Here is a 23,403-nt window from a genome sequence, read left to right as displayed (position 1 = left end):
TAATTCAAGAATGAATATTAGATCCTTTTTAAAGTTAAGCTTAAAAATTGTTTAAAGATCCTAAAAATTCAGTGCAGGAACACCTGCTGGAAGCCATTAGCATCATAATTTGCAGGCATTAATCTGACATGACATTTTTCAACTTCTCTCCTCTTACAAAACTTGGGTCATAATGAAGTTAACCTTTTACACATGCATCTACTGTGCTGCAGATTTGACTCATAAATTGTTCAACTATTTTGAAGCCCAATCAGGAGACTGTCAAGCCCTCATTGCCAGATAAAGAAAATACTGCATAAAGAATATGAAAAACTATGCAAAAACAGTTTTTAACATTTTGCTAAGAAAGTATAGGTATTAATACCTGTTACTTTGCATGTCATCTAGTAAAAAAGGTCATTTTGAAACATTTTATTTGTTCTTTGTGCATTGCACATCCTGCACCCCAATCCCACTCATATTTGTCCCAAGGTGTCTCGCCCCCATTTTTACAAACTCCCCACCAACTGAGAAAATGTGTCATGGAAGCTCTAGTGTGTCACAGTGTGTTCCAGAGTATATGCTTTTGACCATACTTCTTTACTTGCAGAAGTTTATTGCAACGATTCACTGTTCTGGTAGGAAGCCAATGGCTTCTGATACTATCTACTATCAATACCAGAACCTCACAGGGCCTCCTCTAGGATATCATATTGTTGTCCTGTGTAATGGAAATCCTGTAGTTTTTAATCAGTAGGAATGGCCTCTTCATGCACTTCAAAAGCTAATCTATGAAGTACATGTTGAAGTAGGGAAATTCAAATCCCTGTTATCAGGGTCTGGGCAGTATCTGAGTCGATGAGCCTGCCCGTTTGCTTGTTCTCTTGCCTTTGTGGCCAGCTCACCAGCAACCCCGACAACCAGGAACAATTCTACCCTGATGCCCAAATGAGGTGCAGGGCCTGCTCTCCCAGTATTTGACCTGAGTGAGGAACATGACCAGTTCTCCCACTCTCAGATCTCCCATTTCCTATAGGTTGCAAGCAGCAAGGGTGGAAAAGTGCATCTCTGCCTTGCTCATACTGCCCTATAGCAAAGAAGTTCTAGGGCAGGGGCAGACCTCCCATGGTCACATTTCTGGGCTGGCCCATCTATATCCCTGCTATCAGGGTCAGGTCTACTATGCTACCTAGATGAGATGCAGGATCTTCTATCCTGAGTGCTGCAGCAGGTAAGAGGCACAACCAGCACTTCTGTTCCCATGACCACATTGGGGTCAAGTCTCCTACCTACCACTGTTGGTGCAGGCAAAGGGGAGGAGAGATCTTTCTCTTGCTTATGTTACCAGACAGCACATAAAAGGCCATGCTAGCTTTCTCATACTCTGTCAGGGCCAGCCTACCTGCACCCATCATATGTAGAACTTGCTGCCAATGTGTGGTACAGAGCTTGCTCTCCCAAGTGCTGTAGCAGATGATGGGAAGGGCCAACTTTTCTATTGTCATGAACTTGGTGCCAGCTCTTGGGTGAGGGGGACATCACTCCCTCATCAATGTCACCCTATAGCAGACCACATAGTAGGGCTAGCACTGCCAGGACTCCACCATGGTTCCAGGTGGTATCACTGGGTACTCATACCAGTCAATTCCCCACTAACTTCAAGTCTCTAGTTCTGCCATTCTTTGTTATGCCCTCATCTGTTTCTTTCTCTTCTATTTCTCCACAACTTACTTGATACTCTTAGGGGTACCTGGCTCTCTAGTTGTCTAGGATCATTTCAGGAATGGTCTGATGAGTACTATGTTTCACTCATGCATTATTGTGTTGGACAGACATCATCTTGGGCATGGTCTGCCTCCACTTTAGGCCTGCGTATCTCTGGATTGGTGATCACCTCAGTGTAGTTCTATGTCCAGTTCCCATGGCATTGTTCTGGTGTTTATCTTGAGCTTTTTCCTTACCTGGCTTGCCCAGGGGACCCCTTGAGAAGGTTGTCTGTGGGCTCACTCCTACATGTGCCCTAAGTTCAAAGGTGGAATTCTTCTATCCTCTAGCTTACTGCCTTTCCTGGAACCCATAGAGGGCCTGACTGGCACTGGACTGGTGGTCCTCTCAACATAGCTCCCTGTCAGGGAATATTTACAGGGAATATTAGGCTAATAACCATTCAGATCTTCATAGCTCAGAACACTGACCAGAAACATTGCTACTCTCATCTCTGCCACCAACTCACACACACATATGATAGAGCAGCCACATCTTCAATACTGAAAAGGACAGGTGTGATATTTTTAAGTGTACAGAAGTTCCAAATAATGTATCTTTGAAGTCTTAAAAATTGAAAATTGCCTCCTTAATATGGAACTTGGAAGGGTGGAAAGGGATAGGGAAAACTGAGGGGGAGAAACTAGAGTAGACATAGTCACACTACGTTGTGTACATATTTGAAGTTTTAAAGACTACCATAAAAATAATAGGGAATGGAAAGTGCATGTGCAACATTCTTATTTTGCAAAGCATTTTGTGCAGTATTTGTCTAAATTGATGAGTTCTACCTGAGCAGCTCAGTGCTCAGTTTTGTCCCATATTAATGAAGTGGATGAAGAGCAGGTGGGAACACACATATCTCACATGCCAGCACCTTTTGATTTATGATGATTTCATTATGGTGATTTATACCATATCTTCATTATAAAATAGGGCACGACAACTCAAAGAGCAAGAATACAAGACAAAACTATCATTCAAAGAGGGCTTTGAACACCAATTTTGTTCCTTTCTTGCAAATTCCTTTGAATACATATATAATATATTATATATGTGCATATGTAGATGTGTATATATTCAATCTATATCTATATATGTATCTATCTATATTCCATCATTATTGTTCCTTAAAAATTAATAATAAATGAGTGCATACCAAGTGTGTCTTTCTTTTTTTTTTTTTACCAGTTGTACCTAGGGAAAATCCATCCCTTCATTTATTCATCAATTTCACAAATATTTTTAGAGGTTCCTAGCATTGCAAATAACGTTCTCTGCCTACCATTGAGAGATCTGTAGTCTGGGACTGAGTTAGGAATATATCTCAGTGGGTGGTGATAGTACACACCTTTTTTTCATTTTTTTTATTAACTTGGGTATTTTTTATTTACATTTCGAGTGTTATTCCCTTTCCCTCCCAATCCCCTTCTTTATGGGTGTTCCCCTCCCCATTGTCCCCCCATTGCCGCCCTCCCCCCAACAGTCAAGTTCACTGGGGGTTCAGTCTTAGCAGGACCCAGGGCTTCCCCTTCCACTGGTGCTCTTACTAGTATATTCATTGCCACCTATGAGGTCAGAGCCCAGGGTCAGTCCATGTATAGTCTTTAGGTAGGGGCTTAGTCCCTGGAAGCTCTGGTTGCTTGGCATTGTTGTACATATGGGGTCTCGAGCCCATTCAAGCTCTTCCAGTTCTTTCTCTGATTCCTTCAACGGGGGTCCTATTCTCAGTTCAGTGGTTTGCTGCTGGCATTCGCCTCTGTATTTGCTGTATTCTGGCTGTGTCTCTCAGGAGAGTTCTACATCCGGCTCCTGTTGGCCTGCACTTCTTTGCTTCGTCCATCTTGTCTAATTGGGTGGCTGTATATGTATGGGCCACATGTGGGGCAGGCTCTGAATGGGTGTTCCTTCTGTCTCTGTTTTAAACTTTGCCTCTCTATTCCCTGCCAAGGGTATTCTTGTTCCCCTTTTAGAGAAGGAGTGAAGCATTCACATTTTGATCATCTGTCTTGAGTTTCATGTGTTCTATGTATCTAGGGTAATTCAAGCATTTGGGCTAATAGCCACTTATCAATGAGTGCATACCATGTATGTCTTTCTGTAATTGGGTTAGCTCACTCAGGATGATATTTTCCAGTTCCAAACATTTGCCTATGAATTTCATGAAGGCATTGTTTTTGATAGCTGAGTAATATTCCATTGTGTAGATGTACCACATTTTCTGTATCCATTCCTCTGTTGAAGGGCATCTGGGTTCTTTCCAGCTTCTGGCTGATTGAGTAACCTCACTCAGGATGATATTTTCTAGTTCATTTCATTTGCCTATGAATTTCATGAAGTCATTGTTTTTGATAGCTGAGTAGTGCTCCATTGTGTAGATGTACCACATTTTTAAAATCCATTCCTCTGTTGAAGGGCATCTGGGTTCTTTCCAGCTTCTGGCTATTATAAATAAGACTGCTATGAACATAGTGAAGCATGTGTCTTTGTTGTATGTTGGAGCATCTTTTGGGTATATGCCTAAGAGAGATATAGCTGAGTCCCCAGGTAGTGGAATATCCAATTTTAAAAAGCTCGAATTACCCAAGATGCAATCCACAGACCACAGGAAGCTCATGAAGAAGGATGACCAAAATGTGGATGCTCCCACTCCTTAAAAGAGGGTAAATATTCATAGGAGGGGATATGGAAACAAAGTTTAGAGCAGCGGCTCAAGGAATGGCCATTCAGAAACTGAGTCACATGTCCCATATATATACAGTCAACAAAAAGTTAAGATTGATGAAGTTAGAAAATGCATGCTGAAAGCAACTGGATATAGATCTCTCCTGAGAGACACATCCAGAGCCTGTCCAATACAGAGGCCAATGCTAGTAGCAAACCACTGAACTGAGAATAGTACCCACTTGGGGGTAATTAGAGGAAGTATTGAAAGAATTGAAGGAGCTTGCAACCCTAGAAATAGAATGACAACCAACCAGAGCTTCCAGGGACTAAACCACTGCCGAGAGACTATACATGGACTGACCCAGGGTTCCAACTGAATATGTGGCAGAGAATAGCCTTGTTGGGGCATCAGTGAAATGGAAAGCCCTTGATCTTGCCAAGTTTGGACCCCCAGTGCAGGGGAATATGGGGAGGGCAATAAATGGGATGTATAGGAGGAATACCCATATGTGGAAGGGGGAGGGGAGGGAATAGGGGCTCATGGACAGGAAACCGGGAAAGGGAATAACGTTTGAAATGTAAGTAAAGAAATAAAAAAATTAAAAAAATATTAATAAATATGTCTTAATTTAAGGACTTCAAGACAGAAATAGACAGACAGTTTTATCTATCAATAAAAAGTGTTTAAAATTTATGTTGGATAAAGTAATAGAATGAGTTTAATTTAAAAGCATTAAATTAAGTGTTAGGAAGTTTATGGAATGTATATGCTGCAAGAAGTCATGGTATAAGGTTGAAAAGTAGCAGCATTATTTAGAGTTGGTACAAGAAAGAGACCTGGCAGAAAACAAGTTGTAGGTGATGGTAAATTTTTAATAATTATTGGAGGAGAATGACTTTGCCTTAGGAAAGGCATTGAAAGTATATAGAGTAAGATTGAGAACTACTTTAAAAATTTTAGAAACATAAATTTAAAAAGAGTAAGCAATATGTGTTAGGGATAAGTTATGAAATCATAAATATTTGAAAATGCAGTTGGCTATGCTGAAAGTCAGTGTGTTGAAGGGGAACTCACTTTTATGTTCACATAGGAAAATATTCTTAAGAAACACATGGGATTAAGATGAGTGGCTTATGTAATTATTTTTCTCTTTTATCAAATTCACACAGGCATATTCAGATGTAATATGAGACTACCATCCATAAGGAACCATTAACTTTATACTATGTGTGTTTCCAGATACAAAAGAACAGTCAGCACCAATCAGTTACTTATTTAAACTTTGAAATGCCTTTTCCCCTAAATACTCCACATATATATTCAGTTTTATATACTCTTACTTTTATAAACATACATGATTTTGAAATTTAATTACATTTTTCACAGGAGGCAGTATACAGTAGTGTTTCATCTGAATTCAGTACATGATATTTAGCATTAGGCTATCCCAGTACATGGTAACTTCAATTTTCATAATCTCAGTACAGGATTCTAGACACATGTTAAAGTTAAGGAACTTTTGAGTGTCTTCTGCTGACAACTAAAGGTTAAAACGCATATGACTTGAAAGACTATAATCTTTTTTTCCTATACTTTTCTCAAAATGGTAATGGAAATTTTTTTTCTCCCTTAAGTTTCACAAAGTATAAAGGTGAATGAATGACTGGTGCTAGCTCTAGATGAAGAGGGAATACTGAGGTGTTATCAAATTTACTGCAGAGGACAAGTGATAGGAGTGGAGTGATACTGAGCAGTGATCATGATTTAGGAGTAAGAAGTACAATCCTGAAGACAAGTGAAAATCTCTGCTCAATTCTCATCATGAACACATAATATTTTTATTGTGAGTTATCTGCTTTCCCCAAAGATATTCATTATACCTATAATTTTTCCTGTTATCTACAGCAAATATACAAAAAAGTAAGCAAGTTGAATGCATTCATCAAGGCGTATAAATATAATCTAAGTAGAAGCAGAGATAGGCAGATTCAGGGGTATTGAAGACTAGAGTACTGGTTATATATCCAGTCATTCATGGAAAGAGAGAGAAAGGGGAGGAGTAAGTGAGGGCTGTGAAATGACATCCAAAATTTATCCCCTGGCTTAGACATGAACATGGATACATATACGTTCATATAAAAAACAGAATGATATATATATATATATATATATATATTCCTATTTTATGGGGATAAACATATAAACATAGAGATAAAATTAAAATACATAAATCATAGAGATAAAATCAACCAATAGCTTTACAAAAGAGCATGCATGCCAGAATCTATAATTTAACTAGGCAGAGAACATAAAGTATTTGGTTAGTCAGCATAACAAATCCACAGTGACAGAGATTGCGAGGAAGTAGGAGATCAAATAAAGATAGATAGGAACACGAAGAGAAGTAAAGACCAGAAAGAATTATTTAACAAGATACTATTTCCTTTTGAAATGAAATGATGATGATGATGTAGATCAGAGGCAAAGCACATATATAAAGTGTACACAGTCTGGCTTCAAGCTGTAGCACTGCAAAAGGAAATAAAATTATTCACAGGAGGAAATGTGTCCTACAGTTTTGCTGAAAGACTAATAAAGAAGTAATATAAATTTAAATAGCATTCAAAAGACTAAGTAGATTTTAAAAAGAGTATGAATTAGCAAATTTCAGCTGAAAAGGAGAATTTCATGCTACTAGTAGTCACACAGTTGTAAAGTGATGCAAACAGGAATATTGAAGACAACGCCCCCAGCCTTGCTGTCTCCAGGAAGGCCTGCTCCAACAAGGGACACAGATGAGAACTCTGTCCTGACACCCTTGTCTGCTGGGCCCCACAAAGTCCAAACAGACAGGCTCTGTACTCTCCTGTTAAAGATCAATCTCCATTCTTTTCCTCACATGCATCTTCACTATTAGGTCGTTACATCATCCTCTGACAACACAATTCTTCTTGCCTCTCATGCTCTAATCCAGGACACTGGGCCACCTCTAACTTGTGACAGCATGACTGGCCAACCCCAGAGACTGACAGATGGTGAAAGGCAATTGTAAGAACATAATCAACAAAAGCCATTGCAATATGACACCATCAGAACCCAGCTCTCCTACTACAGCAAGCCTTGGATATCCTTGCACATATGAAAGATAAGATTGAGACATTAAATTCTGCCTCATAAAGATGACTGACACCTTTCAAGAATATATAAATAATTCCCTTAAATAAGTGTAAGAAAATACAGTCAAAAAGTTAGAAGCTATTGAAGAGAAAACAAATAAATGCAGGGAAATACAATCAAACAGGTTAAATAAATGAACAAAATGACCCACAATCTAAAAATTGAAATAGAAGCAATAAAGAAAACAATAATGGAATCAAACCTAGAAATGGAAAATCTAGACATAAATATTGAAACAGAATACAAAAGATGAAAGAATCTCAGGCATGGAAGATACCATAGAAGAGATTGATATATGGGTCAATAACATGTCAAATGTAAAAACTTCTTGTTGCAAAAACGTCAGGTAAATTCAGAATACAATGAAAAGATCAAACGTATGAAAAATAGGACTAAAAGGGTTCATCTTTCCAGTTCAAAAGGCCAGAAAACATCTTCAACAAAAACCATAGAAAAAAAAAACTTCTATAACCAGAAGAAAGAGATGGCCATAAATGATCAAGAATCCTAAAGAACAATAACAAGTAGATTGGACCAGAAAATAAAATTATGCAATAACATAATAATCAAAACACTAAATACACAGAACAAAGAAAAAGTATTAAAAGCAGTAAGGAAAAAAGACCACTTCCCAACAGAAATGCTAAAAGTCAGAAAGTCTTGGACAAATGTGATGCAGACACTAAGAGGACACAAATACCAGCCCAGGATACTATACCTAACAAAATTCTCAATCACTATAGATGGAGAAATGAAGATATTCCATGAAAAAAAGAAATTTAAACAGTATCTTTCTGGTAATCCACTCCTACATAGGATATTAGAAGGAAAACTCTAACACAAGAAAACTAACTACACTAAAAAAAAAAAAAAAGAAATTAATCACCTCATAGCAAACCCAAAAGAAGAGAATGATGGGTACTCTAGAGAAAGCATATCTTTCAGACATGGAGAGATCAAGGATTTAAGACACATACCTAAATATAATACAAGCAACATACAGCAAGCCAACAACCATCAAGTTAAATGGAGAGAACCTGGAAGCAATTCCACTAAAATAGGAACAAGACAAGATTTCCTGCTCTCTCACTACCTACTCAATATAGTACTTGAATTTCTAGTTAGAGCAGTAAGAAAACAAAAGAAGATCAAAGGGATACAAATTGGAAAGGAAGAAATCAAGGTATCACTATTGGCAGATGATATGATAACATACATAAGCAACCCCAAAAGTTCTACTGGAGAATTACTACAGCTGAAAAATAACTTTAGCAAAGTGGCTGGACATAAAGTTAACTCAGAGATCTCAGTGGCCTTCCTTTATGCAAATGATAAACAGGCTGAGAAGAAAACTAGGAAAGGAACACAGTTCTCAATAGTCACAAATAATATAACATATTTTAAGTAATTCTAATCAGCAAATGATACTCTATGAAAGAACTTCAAATCACTAAACAAAGACATTGAAGTAGTTATTAAAAGATGGAAAGAACTCCCATGCTCATGGATAATAGGATTAACATAGTGAAAATGGCCATCTTATCAAAAGCTATTTACAGATTCAATGCAATCCTCATCAAAGTTCTAACACAATTTTTTACAGACATAGAAAGAGCAATTCCCCAATTCATATGAAAAAAAAAGGATAACTAAAAAAAATCTGAACAATAAAAAAGATTTGGAAGAATCACCATCCCTGACCTCAAACTGTACTATAAAACAATAGTTTTAAAAACTACATGGTGTTGGTCCAGAGACAGATAGGTTGACCTATGGAATAAAACTGAAGTCTGAGAATAAATCCACACAAGTCTGGACACAATTTTTTATAAAGAAGCCAAAACCATACAATTGGGTAAAAAGTATCTTCAATAAGTAGTGCTGGTCTAACAGGATATCTACATGTATTAAATTCAAATATATCCGTATTTATCACCTTGCACAAAGGTGAAATCCAAGGGGATCAATATGTTTATTATAAAACCAGATACATTGAACCTTGTAGAAGAGAATGTGGGAAATAGCCTTGAACTCACTATCACAGGATAAAAGTTCCTGAGCAGAACACCAATGTATCCTGCTCTAAAATCAACAATTGAAAAATGTTATCTCATATAACTGAAAAGCTTCTGTACAGCAAAAGACATTGCTAATAGCACAAAACACCAACTCACAGAAGGGGAAAAATCCAAATCCATACAAAAGGCTAAAATCTAAAACATGTAAGGAACTCATGAAGTTAGAATACAGAAAACCAAATAATGCAATTAAAATTGAGGCACAGAGCTAAATAAAGAATTCTCAACAGGGGAAAGTTGAATGGCCAAGAAGCACTAAAAGAATTGTTCACCATCCTGAATCATCAGAGAAATGCAAATCAGAAAGATGCGGAAATTCTACCTCATAGCAATCAGAATCGCAAAGATCTAAACTGAGCTAAGAGTACATGCTGGTGAAGATGCAGAGAAAGGGAAACACTCCTCTATTGCTGATGAGATTACAAACATGTACAACCAGTCATATAATGAATTGCTGGCTTCTCAGAAAATTGGAAATAGTTCTACCTGAACACCCAGCTATAGCACTCTTGGGCACACGACCCAATGATGTTCCACTTTACTGAAAAGACACAAGTGCCACTATGTCCTCAGAGTATCCAGAAACTGGAAACAACACAGATGACCATCAAACTATAAAAGGAATTGATACAGAAAATGTGGTGCACTTACATAATGAAATACTATTCATCTATTTAAAAACACAAGCACGTCATTAATTTTGTAAGCAAATGAATGCAACTAGAAACTATCATCCTTAGGGAGGTTATATGCATGATATGTCCTCACTAAGTGGATATTAGCCAAAAAAATATGCCTCACAGACCCAAAGAATAAGGAAGGCCAAGGTGATAATGTTTGAATTGCACTTAGATGGGAGAAAAAAATTGTAATGGGAAGCAAAAGGGAGGAGGGACTTGGTGGTAGTAAAGATTAGGAGCAGAATAGGGTACAGGATCATGTATGGGGAGAGATAGTAGAGAGGCCTAGAAGACCAGGAGGATGAATGGAATTATGGAGCTTACCAGGGTGGGGAATCTAGGAAGTCCCAGACACCTGAGATGGGGAGGTTCCCAGAAGTCAGTGCAGTGGCCTTAGCCAAAATGCCCAACAGTGGTGATATGACACCTTAAGAGACTACCTCATGTAGCAAGATAGGATCCCAAGTAGTGGGATAGAAACACTAATCCACCTACAACACTTTTGACCCAAATTTGGTTTTCTGCCTAAAAGCAACACATGGGCAAAGATGGAGCTGAGACGAAAGGAACGGCTGATCCGTGACCAACTTGAGACACATCCTATGGACAAGCAACAAGACCTGACACTATTAGTGATGTTTCTTGCAGACAGGAACCAAGCATGGTAGTCCTCTGAGAGACTCTACTCAGCAGCTGACTGACACAGGGTTCAAAGACCCCTATGGAAGAATTATGGGAAGGATTGAAAGCTCTGAAGGAGATAGGAACCCCACAAGGAGACCAACAGTGTCAACTAACGTGGACCCCAGGTAGTTCCCAGAGACTGAGCTATCAACCAACAAGCATACACAAGCTGGTATGAAGCTCCAGTAACATAAGCAGCAGAGAGCTTGCATACTTTGTCTTCAGTTGGAAAGGACACCTAATCGTGCAGACACTTGATGCACCAGGGTGGGGGATGCTGGAGAAGGAAGCATGCTCTAATAGGGAAGTGGACAGGGAATGGGAGGAACATTGTGAGGGACCTGAGGCTGTGGGGATAGTGCAGTATTTGCGATGCAAATACATATATAATTTTAAAAATGTAAATAAATAATAAAATGTAAATAAGCAAGCAAAAAATCAAATGAAAAAGAACGTTGAGGAGCTACGGGACGAGGCTTGCTCTGATAGCTTAAAGCTCTGTATTCATCCCCAACACCATGTAAAAGATGTCTGTGGTGATTAGCCTTAAATCAGAGTGTTTTAGTACTTGAAACAGGAGGATCCAGTAGCTTTCTGACCAACTTGTCTGAATCTGCAAACTTTAGGTTCAGTGAGACATCTGCCTGACATTGATCTCTGGACAACTCACAGTTACACACACACATGCACAGACACACACACACACACACACGCACACACACACGCACACATACAATAAGCACACACATAAAATATAAAATGGAAAACATGTTATTTTTAACTTTTCGATCAGCATCATAATTTTCCTATTTTAATCTATCATTTATTTGTTGTGTCTGGTGCCGCCTGAACCTTAGAGAGACAAAGAGGAGAATTAACTTCCTCACAGAATGGAAGTCTTATTGACTATTAGAAGTGAATAAGAGATGGTAGTTACCACATCTAAAACAGATCCAAGAAGGAGCTTGAATAATGATGCCGAAGTTGAGGCATGCAAAAAATAGATATGCAAACAAATATAGAGGAGGAAAATTAGAAAACATTACACAATTTGTTTCAACTGTGAAGTTGGAAGAAACATTGACAGCTTCTCCTGGAGACATAAGCAATCAAAAATGTGTGTTGTGAGAAATCATTGAGGAACCTGTTTTTATCTACATTTTAGACAATTAAAGTACTTAATCAACCATTTAAATATTTTAAAAAGAAAGTAGTTTTAAATATTCAAGAAGTACACAGTAAAATGAAGGACATACATGTATATAGAGGAAAAAAATCTACTTCAACAAAAATAGTAATATAATGTAAATGGTTTATTTTTATATATTTAAATTTATTTATTTACTTTTTCATATCTTACTGGCATCTTTCTCTTCCTTAGATATAACTGTGGTGGTTTGAATAAAAATGACCCTTACAGGCCCATAGAGAGTGACACTATTAGGAGGTGTTGCCTTTTTGGGGAAAGTAAGCCACTGGGGTGGGCTTTGAGGTTTCAGAACCTTAAGCCAAACCCAATGTCACTCTCTCTGCATGCTGCCTGCTGATGCAGTTGTGGAACTAAGTTCCAGGATAACCATGATTAGTGAAGGAACCATCAAAATCAGAAAACAGATGAAAACGTATTTGAATGAGACGGCCATATTCAAACCACAGAAAGTAAGCAGAATTTAACAGTTTGGGCCATGCCATGCAGTTCAGGATTTAGAACAGAGAATATAGGAACGATTTATGGAATCTTCCTATGAATGAGGAAAGGCACTGAGACCAAGTGTAGGGAAGGGGTATTCCTGTATGGAGGCACTCAGTGATCCTTGGGTAAAGCTGTGAAAGTGAAGTTTGAATTGTTTTGGAGTCCTCAAGATCTTGGAGATGCCAGAGACATGGGGTACTTTCTGAGGAAAGTTATAAATGGGGAATGGAACCAAACCAAAAGAAAAAAATATATACTGTGTCAACTATGGTGAAAGGGGTTGGAGATCTAAAGAAAGTTTTGACATCAAATGTGAACATATGGAGTTTAGAGTTTGCCCAGTTGATTTTGGGTTTTGCTTTGCTCCACTATTTTATGATTTATGCTCTCATTACTCCCTTTTCAAATGATAATATGTACCCTGTGAAATTAAATGTTGGAAGTAAGAGAATGAGTTTTCATTTTGATTATACAAGGGATTACAGAAAAGAAATTTTATAAGTTTCAGAAGAGACTTTGAACTTTTAAACAGTGCTGAAAATATAATACTTAAGTTGTACTTAGTGTATTTTACATTATGATGTGGTTACCAACTCATGGTTACAAGGAAGTAGAATGTAACTGTTTGAATTAAACGGTCCCTATAGGGCGATAAGGAGTGGCACTATTAGTAGGCATGACCTTGTTGGAGAACCTGTCCCTTGTCACTTGGACGGGGGTGACCTTTAAGATTTGAAAAGCTCATGGCAGGCCCAATGTTCCTCTCACCATTTGCTGCCTCTGTATTGATCCAGATGTAGAATTCTCAGTTACTTTAAAGGAACATGTCAGCCTGGTTCTCATCAGGCTTCCAAACCTGACAATAACAGATGTAAGGCAGTCCCAATTAAATGTTTTCATTTATAAGAGTCATCATGGCCATGACGTCTCTTCTCAACAACAGAAATCCTAAACATAAATACCATTTGCCCTTATGCTACTTCATTTCAAGATACTCAGGAAACTAACACAAGAGGCTTATGAATGGAAGATCTACACAGGCTAAACAGATAACAATGATAAAACAAACCTAGCACATACAGGATGACCTTGTCTCAGCAAAAAATGACAATAGGATACCAACTAATACCTCATTACAAGTTCAAAAGTAAGAAGTTATCCTTTCCATTATCAATTTTCATTTTGAAAAATATGATTTCTACAGATTCTGATTCTAGTATTCTCCTAAATTAACTCTTTTCAGACTCTCTCACTTATCCATTCACCAACTTCTTTTTCTGTTTTCTCTGAAATCAACCAAAAGTTGTAAGAAATACACATAACATATTTTAAAATATCCCGCAAAACATTAAATTCCAGGACACCATTTATGAGCAATAAAGTAATAGGATGAAAACAAAACAAAACAACAAGAAAAAAACAACCAAAAAAAAAAAACCAAAAACAATGTGCAAACAAAGTAATATTAGATAAAATGTCTACTAAGACTATTGTGTTAATTTTGTGTTGGCAATATACTTCTGAGAAGGAAGCCAAACATACAATCAGCTTAATGTATTCAGTGAGCCCTTACTGGTGAAAACTATTTTGTTTTGCTTTGCAAGCATGTATCAGTTGCAAAAACCTTCTTGGATACAGGTGTGATACTAGGTCTACTTCCCCCGTTTTAGCCCTGGGAAAATCATCTAAAAGAGGGAAGAATACTTGTAGGAACCTGAAAACCAGGAAATTTGCTTTGAGATTCTTCCTCATAGGGAATCTACTTCTATAAATACTACAACAAGATCTAAGCATGGACTGCACCAAGAGACATGCTAGTGTGAATAGAAGAAATGTTATGGGGCCCTATTAGAAGACAGAACACTACAGGCTGAAAGAGTGAAGATTAATCTCCAATGCAGTGTCGTGAGACTTGAAATTATGTAATTCCAAGTAACATCCCTGCATATGTGTGTATGTGTATTCATGTGGTTATACATATATACATACATACATATATATATATGTATATATATATATATATATATATATGTTTAGCAACAATAAAATGGATTCATGAATTTGAAAGGAAGTGAAGAATGGGAAATGTGTGGGTTTTGAGGGAAAAATGGAAGAGGAGAAATGATCTAATAATATTTTAGTTGAAAACAAAGAATTTTAACTAAAATAAGCCCAACCCAGTACTGAACAATTCTACCATGCGAAAGAGTCACTTATGTTGATCCATTTTTAAATCATAGAAAGGGGGCCAGTCCCAGAAGAGGACCACAGAAGAGACTCTTACTAGAGGAACTATTAAAAAAGAACAAGAAGATTATCTCAGTAAGTTTGGGTTTCTTTAAACGCTTACTGCTTTTTGTAAGATGGTTTATCTTATCTTGTTTCCTGAACCAATCTTAATTCATAAAAATCTCCCATGCCCATATCCAATCTATAATTTGCCTCCAAGGTGACTCCAAGTCCAGCAACTCTTGCATCATATGTTTTTGTTGTTGTTATTTTTGTTGTTTGTTGAAAATCAGACTGATGCAAGGCAGACTATAAAGTTGACTGAGAAGGAATGTAATTTCTTCTGTAAAATGAGGAATATGCTTGGCAAAACCAATAATGGCCCGAGGCCAGGGCCTTGGAAAAACCATAGCATTAGACCATAAGAAGCCAAATCTTTCCATGCTAAGAGGCTATAGCTATCAGTTCAAGTTTCTGTATCCTGTATCTGTGAAGCACTTGAGATATTCTGTTTCCTTTGTGCAACATTGACTAGATTCTTGTAGATTTCATCCATTCTATGATAGTGATGTTTCTTTTTTATTTTCAGTAAAACTTCATATAAGATATGCTGCTTAATAATCTTCCTTCATATTAGCAGAGCTAAGGCAAGACTTCCTGAATATAAACTTTCTGATCTACTTCATTTTCTGACCTCCTGTCTAGTTCTTCCAGGATCCTATTACAGAAGAACTTAATGATCCTGGTCAATCCTTTTTATTAATTTATTTATTTACTTTACATCCTGATCACAGCATCCCCTGGCCCCTCCATACTCTTTTCCCAATCTCTCCCTATTATCTCACCTGCCACTATTCTTCCATCTTCCCTTTCACCTCAGGAAAGACACAGAAACAGGAATCCTCTTGTGGATATCAATTTTCCTTGGCATATCAAGTTGCATTAGAACTAAGTGCAACTCTTATTGTGTCTTGGCAAGGCAGTCTTGTTAGGGGACAGGAATCCATAGGCAGTGAACTGTCACATATGCAGCTCCTGCTCCTCTTATTAGGAGTCGCACATGAAGATCAAGTGCCATAACTGTTCCATATAGGCTGAGGCCCTAGATCCATCCAATGTATGTATGTTTGATGGTTCAATCACTGTTGAGCATTATGGTCTGATGTTAGTTGATGCTGCAGATTTTCTTGTGGTATCCTTGACCTCTCTGATTTCTTCAATCCTTCTTCCCCCTTTTCTGTAGAATTATCTAAGCTCTGACTAATGTTTGGCTATCTGTCTCTATATCTGTTTTCACCAGTTGCTGTGTGAAGCCTCTCAAATGACAGTTATGCTATTTGCTTGTGTAAAATTAGAGAAGATTATCATTAATAGTGCCAGAGTAGGATTTCTCTTGTGACATGGATCTCAAGCTAAATCAGTCATTGGTTTGACATGCCCTCAATTTCTCCTCCATTGTTACTCCTGCACACTTTGTTGGAAGTATATCTAAGGTTTTGTGGCTGGGTTATGGTCCAAGTTGCTCTATTAAAAGATTTTGTCTTGGTTACAGGAGATGGGTGTTTTAGGATCCGTATTCAACATCGCTAGGAATGTTAGCTAAAAATAAGGGAAGAAGAAGCAAGATAAGATTTCAAGATCAAAGGGCCGGAAAATATTTTCAAAACAATCATAGAAGAATATTTTTAACCTAAAGAGATGCCTAAAAAGGTACAAAGGAGATAGCAGAAAACTAAATAGATTTGATCAGAAAAATCCTCCTACCATGTAATTATCAAAATATTAAATACACAAAACAAAGAATAAAATTATTAAAAGCTGCATGGTAAAAGGGCCAAGTAACAGACAAATGCAGACATATCAGAATTAAACCTGTTATCTCAGCAGATATTCTGAAAGAGAAAGGGGCATGGGAAGTCTTTAAGAGGAAACATATGCCAGCCAAGACTAATATACCCAGAGAAATCACAATCACCATAAACAAAAAACTGAGATATCCATTACAAAACCAAGTTTAATAATATCTATCCATAAATCCAACACTATAGAAGATCCTAGTAATAAAAGTCCAAACAAGGAGGCTAAATAAACACAGGAACAAGAAAATATATCATTCTACATGAGCAAAACCAAGCAAAAGATAAACACACATAAACACACACACACACACACACACACACACACAAAGAGAGAGAGAGAGAGAGAGAGAGAGAGAGAGAGAGAGAGAGACAGAGAGAGACTACCAACACCAATATAAAAATAAAAGGAATTAATAGTAATTTGTCATTAATATTTCTCTATACCAATGGATTCAATTCCACAATTAAAAGACAGAGGTTAACAGAATGGATGCAAAAACACAATCTCTCATTCTGCTACATACAGGATACACACCCCAACAATGAAGATAAATATTACCTCAGATTAAAGGATTGGGAAAATTTTCTTAGGCAGACAGATCCACAAAGTATGCTGGCATATCTAATAAAACAGATTTTCAAACAAAATTAATCAAAACAGATGTAACAGGATACTTTATATTCAACAAAGGAAAAATCCACCAAGATGTCATCTCAGGTTGGGATAGCTATGCCCCAACCAAATGCAAGAGAAACCACATCCATTAAAGAAACATAAAGAAAACTTAAATCAGACATCAACTGCCCCCATTAATATTGGGAAACTGACACCTTGCACTCTCACAAGTGGACATGTCATTGAGACAGAAAGTAAACATAAAATATGAAGCTAACAGAGGATATGGATCAAATCCATGTAGCAGATATCTACAGACCATTTCACTGGAGCACAAAAGAATATACATTTTTTAATACCTCACAGAACATTCTCAACAATTGATCATATAATTGGTCACAAAAACAAGATTCAACAGATACAATAAAATTGAAATAACCCCTGACACAAAAGAATAAACACTTCTTTTCAACTCCTCATGTAACCTTTTTGATAATTGATCATGTAGTTGGTCATAAAGTAAGACTCAATGGATACAATAAAATTGAAATATCCCCCGGTATCTTATCAGATCCTGATAGATTAAAGCTGGACTTGACACAAAAACAGAAACTACAGAAAGTCAACAAATTTATGGAAACTGAACATCTCCTTACTTAATATCCACCAAGTCAGGGAAATAATAAAAATGGAACATTATAGAGAGAATGTATTGCATACAGGTGGATGCAACACCTTTCAATAAACTGTTGATGGCCAATAAACTTAGACAGAAAATAGAAGGTAGTACATTTAGTAGGGAGATTAAATTTTGGGACAGAGAGAAGTGCAGGGAGTGGGTACAGGAACACAGAGGAGGAAAGCAACATGGGAGATGAACATAGTGATTAAGACTGCTCAGTCATTCAACAGGGTGTCAAGTGAAGAGAAAGGATTAAAGAAAAGAAAGGACAATTGGACAAAACTACAACAGACCTTCAAGTGCTAGTGTTAGTTTATTAGTTTTTTTTTTTTGAGTCTGTTTTTATGCCATTCTAAGCACACACAAAGAAAAGGGTCAGTTCTCCTTCCTTTTTTGAATATAGATGCAAAGATGTTCAATAAAATACTTGCAAACCAAGTCCAAAAACACATCAAAATCATCATCTACCATGATCAAGTAAGCTTCATAAGAGGGATACAGATATCACTCGACATGCAAAAATACATCAGTGCAATCCACCATGTAAACAAAATGAAAGAAGAAAATCACCCAAAAGATCATCATTTCCTTAGATGCTGATAAAGCCTTCGACAAAAGTCCAACACCTGTTAAGATTAAAGTATTCGAAAGTTCAGGAATAAAAGGCACATACCCGTCCACAAGAAAGGTAATATACAGGAAGCCAGTAGACAACATAGAGAATGTTAATGCAATTTCCCTAAAGTCAGTGACAAGACAATGCTGTCCACTCTCTCCATATCTTTTCAATATAGTATTTGAAGTTCTAGCTAGAGCAATAAGAGAATTAAATGAAATCAATTGAATACAAATTGGAAAGGAAGAAATCAAACTATTGCTTTTCACAGATAATATGATAAGATACATGACTTAATTCAAAATTTTACCAGAGAAATCTTATAGCTGAGAAACACCTTCAGCCAAGCAGTTAGACACAAAATTAACTGAAAAAATAGTACAAGAAACCACCATCACCAAGAAAATCAACAAATAAAAAGCACCTTTATATACAAATGACAAGGAGGCTGAGAAAAAATAGAAAAACAACACTTTTCACAATCATATAAAATATCTTTCTGTAACTTTAGCCAAGCAAGTAAAAGACCTGCATGACAGGACAGGAACTTCATGTCTTAAAGGAAAATGTAATTAAAGAAGATTGTAGAAGATGGAAAATCCTATGCTCCTGGATCTATAGGGTTCACATCGTAAAAATGACCATCTTACCAAAAGCAATATACAGATTTAATGCAATTTCCAACACACTTCCAACACAATTCATTACAGACCATGAGAAAATAATACATAATTTCATGTGCAAAGAACAAAATAAAAAAGCAGGTAGCTAAAACAATCATGTGCAATAAAAGAACTTGTGAAATTTCACTCTGTGAATTCAAGCTGTACTACAGAACAGTAGTAAAAAAAAACAAACAAAAAAAAAACCAAAAAACTACCTTATATTGACATAGCAACAGATAGAATTAGTCAATGGAATTGAGCCCAAGACTCAGACATAAGTTCACACTTCTTTGCACATTTGATTTTTGATAATGAAGCCAAAACTCTACAATGGAAACAAGAAAGCATCTTTAACAAATGGTACTGAACTACCTGGATGTATGTACTTAAAAGAATGCAATAGACTCATCTGCACTAACTTGTCCAAGTGGATCAAAGACATAAGAGTAGAGAAGCTAGATCTCATAGAAGAGAAAGTGGGGAAATACTATTGAATTCATTGTCACAGAAGACAACTTTCTGAACGCAACACTAAACGGTAAGTCTCTAAGATCAATAATTAATAAATGGGTGCTCAAGAAACTGAAAATCTTCTCTAAGACAAGGGATATCATCCAAAGGACAAAAATAGCAGCATACAGAATCGGAAAAGAGGGCCAATATCCAAAATATGTACAAACTCAAGAAACTAGACATTCACAAACCAAATAAGCCAATTAGAAAATGAGGTACGTTGAAGGAATCAGAGAAAGAACTGGAAGAGCTTGAAGGGGCTCGAGACCCCATATGTACAACAATGCCAACCAACCAGAGCTTCCAGGGACTAAGCCACTACCTAAAGACTATACATGGACTGACCCTGGACTCTGACCTCATAGGTAGCAATGAATATCCTAGTAAGAGCACCAGTGGAAGGGGAAGCCCTGGGAACCCCCAATGAACTAGATTGTTGGGGGGAGGGCGGCAATGGGGGGAGGATGGGGAGGGGAACACCCATAAAGAAGGGGAGGGAGAGGGATTAGGGGGATGTTTGCCCGGAAACCGGGAAAGGGAATAACACTCGAAATGTATATAAGAAATACTCAAATTAATAAAAAAAGAAATGAAAAGCTGTGTCTAGATTTTGAACTTCTCAAAAAAAAAAAGAAAAGAAAATGAGGTACAGATCTAAACAGAAAATTCTCTAGAGAGGAATATCTAATAGGAGACTAGCACTTACAGAGATGTTCTACATCCTAGTCAGTAGGGAAATGCTAAACAAAACAGCTATGAGGTGCAGGTCAATTTTCTATTAAGTTAATGGGTTTTGTACTCCCCAAAGTAAACCCATTGTTTCTGCTTACGTTTCCTGGTAATATATTCTTGTATTTCCACTGTGTGGGAGATTTCAACAAAAGAGGATTGACTCAGGAGGCAAAATGACCTTCTAGGTTAAACCATCTCAGAAAAAGCAACACAGATATGGAGAAATATAAGAATAATGCATAGAAGTGTTCCTTAAGTCCCTTCATGGTCTACACATTTCACTACATCTCATAGCAGCTCCATTTATTTCAGGGAAGTGTATGACAATTTGATGGGCAAAGTCTTAACATTTAAATTCTACTTTTCTCTTTTGTCTGGTTTTATTTTTGTTCATACATCCTGAAATGGATGTTTTGTAAATTATTTCTGTGTTTTGTGACTTTCAGGTATGTGACTACTTATATTCATTTTCCCACAAACATTTCATTTGGGCTTTAATTATTTGCTAAAAGATGTTTTCACTCCATTTAAATGTCATTATTTCTTTTGAACAATCACTGGACTGCCCATTGTGTTGGCCCACATCCACATCTCTGATTTTGCTTAACTGAACTACATCTGTTCTTTTGACAAATAACTACCCTTTGACTAGAAAACCTTGAGAGTGACTGATATACTATTATGAAATGATTCATTAGACTTCATTCTTTCTTGATATTATGTTTGCTAATATATATAAACTTTTAATTTATTAATTCTGAAGTTTGGATGAAGACCTAATTAAACAGCTAAATTTGAATAATTGATAGATTAAAATGTATCCTACATGCATCTATGCTGAGTATTCTTTGTAATTATTCAGATTAACTCTGATGTTATTTGTCAAATTTTATATTTTCTTTCCATTTCACTAGCTCAAATGAAAATTATATATAAATATTTTACTCTTGATATTATTAAATTGGCACTATTATTTTAATACAATATCAAAATTCACAATGCTGATAAAACAGCATTTTGTTATTGTTGGATAAAAAATATATTAAAAGGTACCTAGATAACACACATAAGAATACTGTTCATTAAACATTATTTGTCCTACTTGGCATACCCTTAGGCATCTTAAACTGTCCTAGATTACATCTCTTAGTTTTTTTTTTTTTTAATTTGGTGAGATGTATAAACAGAAATGCAAGGACAAACTGTTTTAACCCTGTCTTAGGATATTTATTGCTATGAAGAAACACTATGAACAAAAAACGAGTTGTGGAGAAAAGATTTATTTGCCTTACACTATCACATCACAGTAGTTCATCATTGAAGGGAGTCAGGACAGGAGTTTAAACTCAAACTCAAATTGAACCTCAAACTCCAACTGGTCAGGGACCTGGAGGCAGGAGCTAATTCAGGACATGGCTAGGTGATGATTACACTGACCAACAACCCACCCCAGCTCTTGGGACCTCCTGAATGTTCCTAGAAACCCAAATATCACAAAAGTTGCAGAAACTATCTCCAGCTAACAAAATACACCCCTGCTGGAGCACTAGACAAATCATAATCAGGTGCTGTGGACAGTCTGAAACAGCCCCATAAACCACATATGGACTTAAAATAAAAATATATCCTTATAATATTCCTGTGTTTATTTTTTATCCTGAGCTCAGGGCTCGCTGTAACTTAGACTATGAGGAAGTCTCTATATATCTGATCTGTGTCTTCTGTGTATAACGTATAGATGTGAAGCTTGATGTTTTGGAACGTCTAACAGAGAAACAGACATTGTTTCTGATAATTTTGCTTACTTTTTAGAACGTTATCATCCTATGAGGTTGCCTCCTACAGCCTTAATATGAGTGTAGTCATCTAATGTTATTGCTAAGTGATGTGATATGTTTGGTTACTATCCATGGGAAACCTGCCATTTGTTGAAGTGAAAGAGAGGAGCAGTGGGTGGGGAGAGAGATAGTAGGAGGAGATGGAGGAGGTGGTAAATGGGACAAAGGGGTAAAAAATAGGCAAAATGTAGTATATGATAGAATAAATTAACAAAAATAACTATGCAACACACACCTCATTTTTATTCTTCCTCTATAACCATTCTCCCTTACTAATCTCAAATCTTGAAAGAACCGATGTTTCTTCTCTATAGTGATGTAGATTATGAGATCAGAAAAAGAACTATAGTAGGGGAAAAGAATATTTAAGAATGACGAGAACTTAATGGTGTATTCTCTTTAAAATTTAAATGTGTAATCCAATAAATATACCATTAGGTGATGATAAATGACATAAAATGAAAAAGTCACAGAAGAGATTTATTGAGGTAGTGATATATGGAAGAAAATTTATAGCTCTTTGTTATTTCCAAAATATAGGAAAACATTGAAAGATCTATCACATGTAAACAACCTGCTTATAAAATAAAAAACAGCCAAATATTTCCAATAAGATACATAAATAGTAACTGAGAATTTGAGGAACTAATTAGCATTTTGAACTTAACTAATTTTAAATTAAAATAGAGAAATAAGACTAGATATAAGGAAAGAAATTAAAAGACAGGAAAAAAAGAATTCCCACAGCAACCAACTAAACCAACATCAACTAAACTTTGACTTGTAGGTGGTCAGGTATTTAAGGATAAATATCTCTTGTTGGCAGATATATGGAGATATATTCAGTAAAATGGAATTCCAATTCTTACAGATTTATATATGCAAGTGTGTATGCATGTGTTTATGTGTATATGTATAAATGTATGTACG

The 23,403-nt window shown here is 36.6% G+C and overlaps 1 non-coding gene across 1 annotated transcript; it reads right to left on the bottom strand.

The window, feature by feature from the left end:
* Window positions 1-2,126: 2,126 nt before the first annotated feature.
* On the bottom strand, window positions 2,127-2,260 carry LOC120101335 (small nucleolar RNA SNORA17). Its single transcript, XR_015679490.1, has one exon. It is a non-coding gene; the product is annotated as a small nucleolar RNA SNORA17 (small nucleolar RNA).
* Between the last annotated feature and the right edge of the window lie 21,143 nt (window positions 2,261-23,403).

Source organism: Rattus norvegicus, chromosome 2 (assembly GCF_021556685.1).
Source record: "Rattus norvegicus strain SHRSP/BbbUtx chromosome 2, alternate assembly SHRSP_T2T, whole genome shotgun sequence".
NCBI classification, from domain to species: Eukaryota; Metazoa; Chordata; class Mammalia; order Rodentia; family Muridae; genus Rattus; species Rattus norvegicus.
Note: the sequence above shows the minus strand (reverse complement) of the source record. Positions and strands in the feature narration are given on the sequence as shown.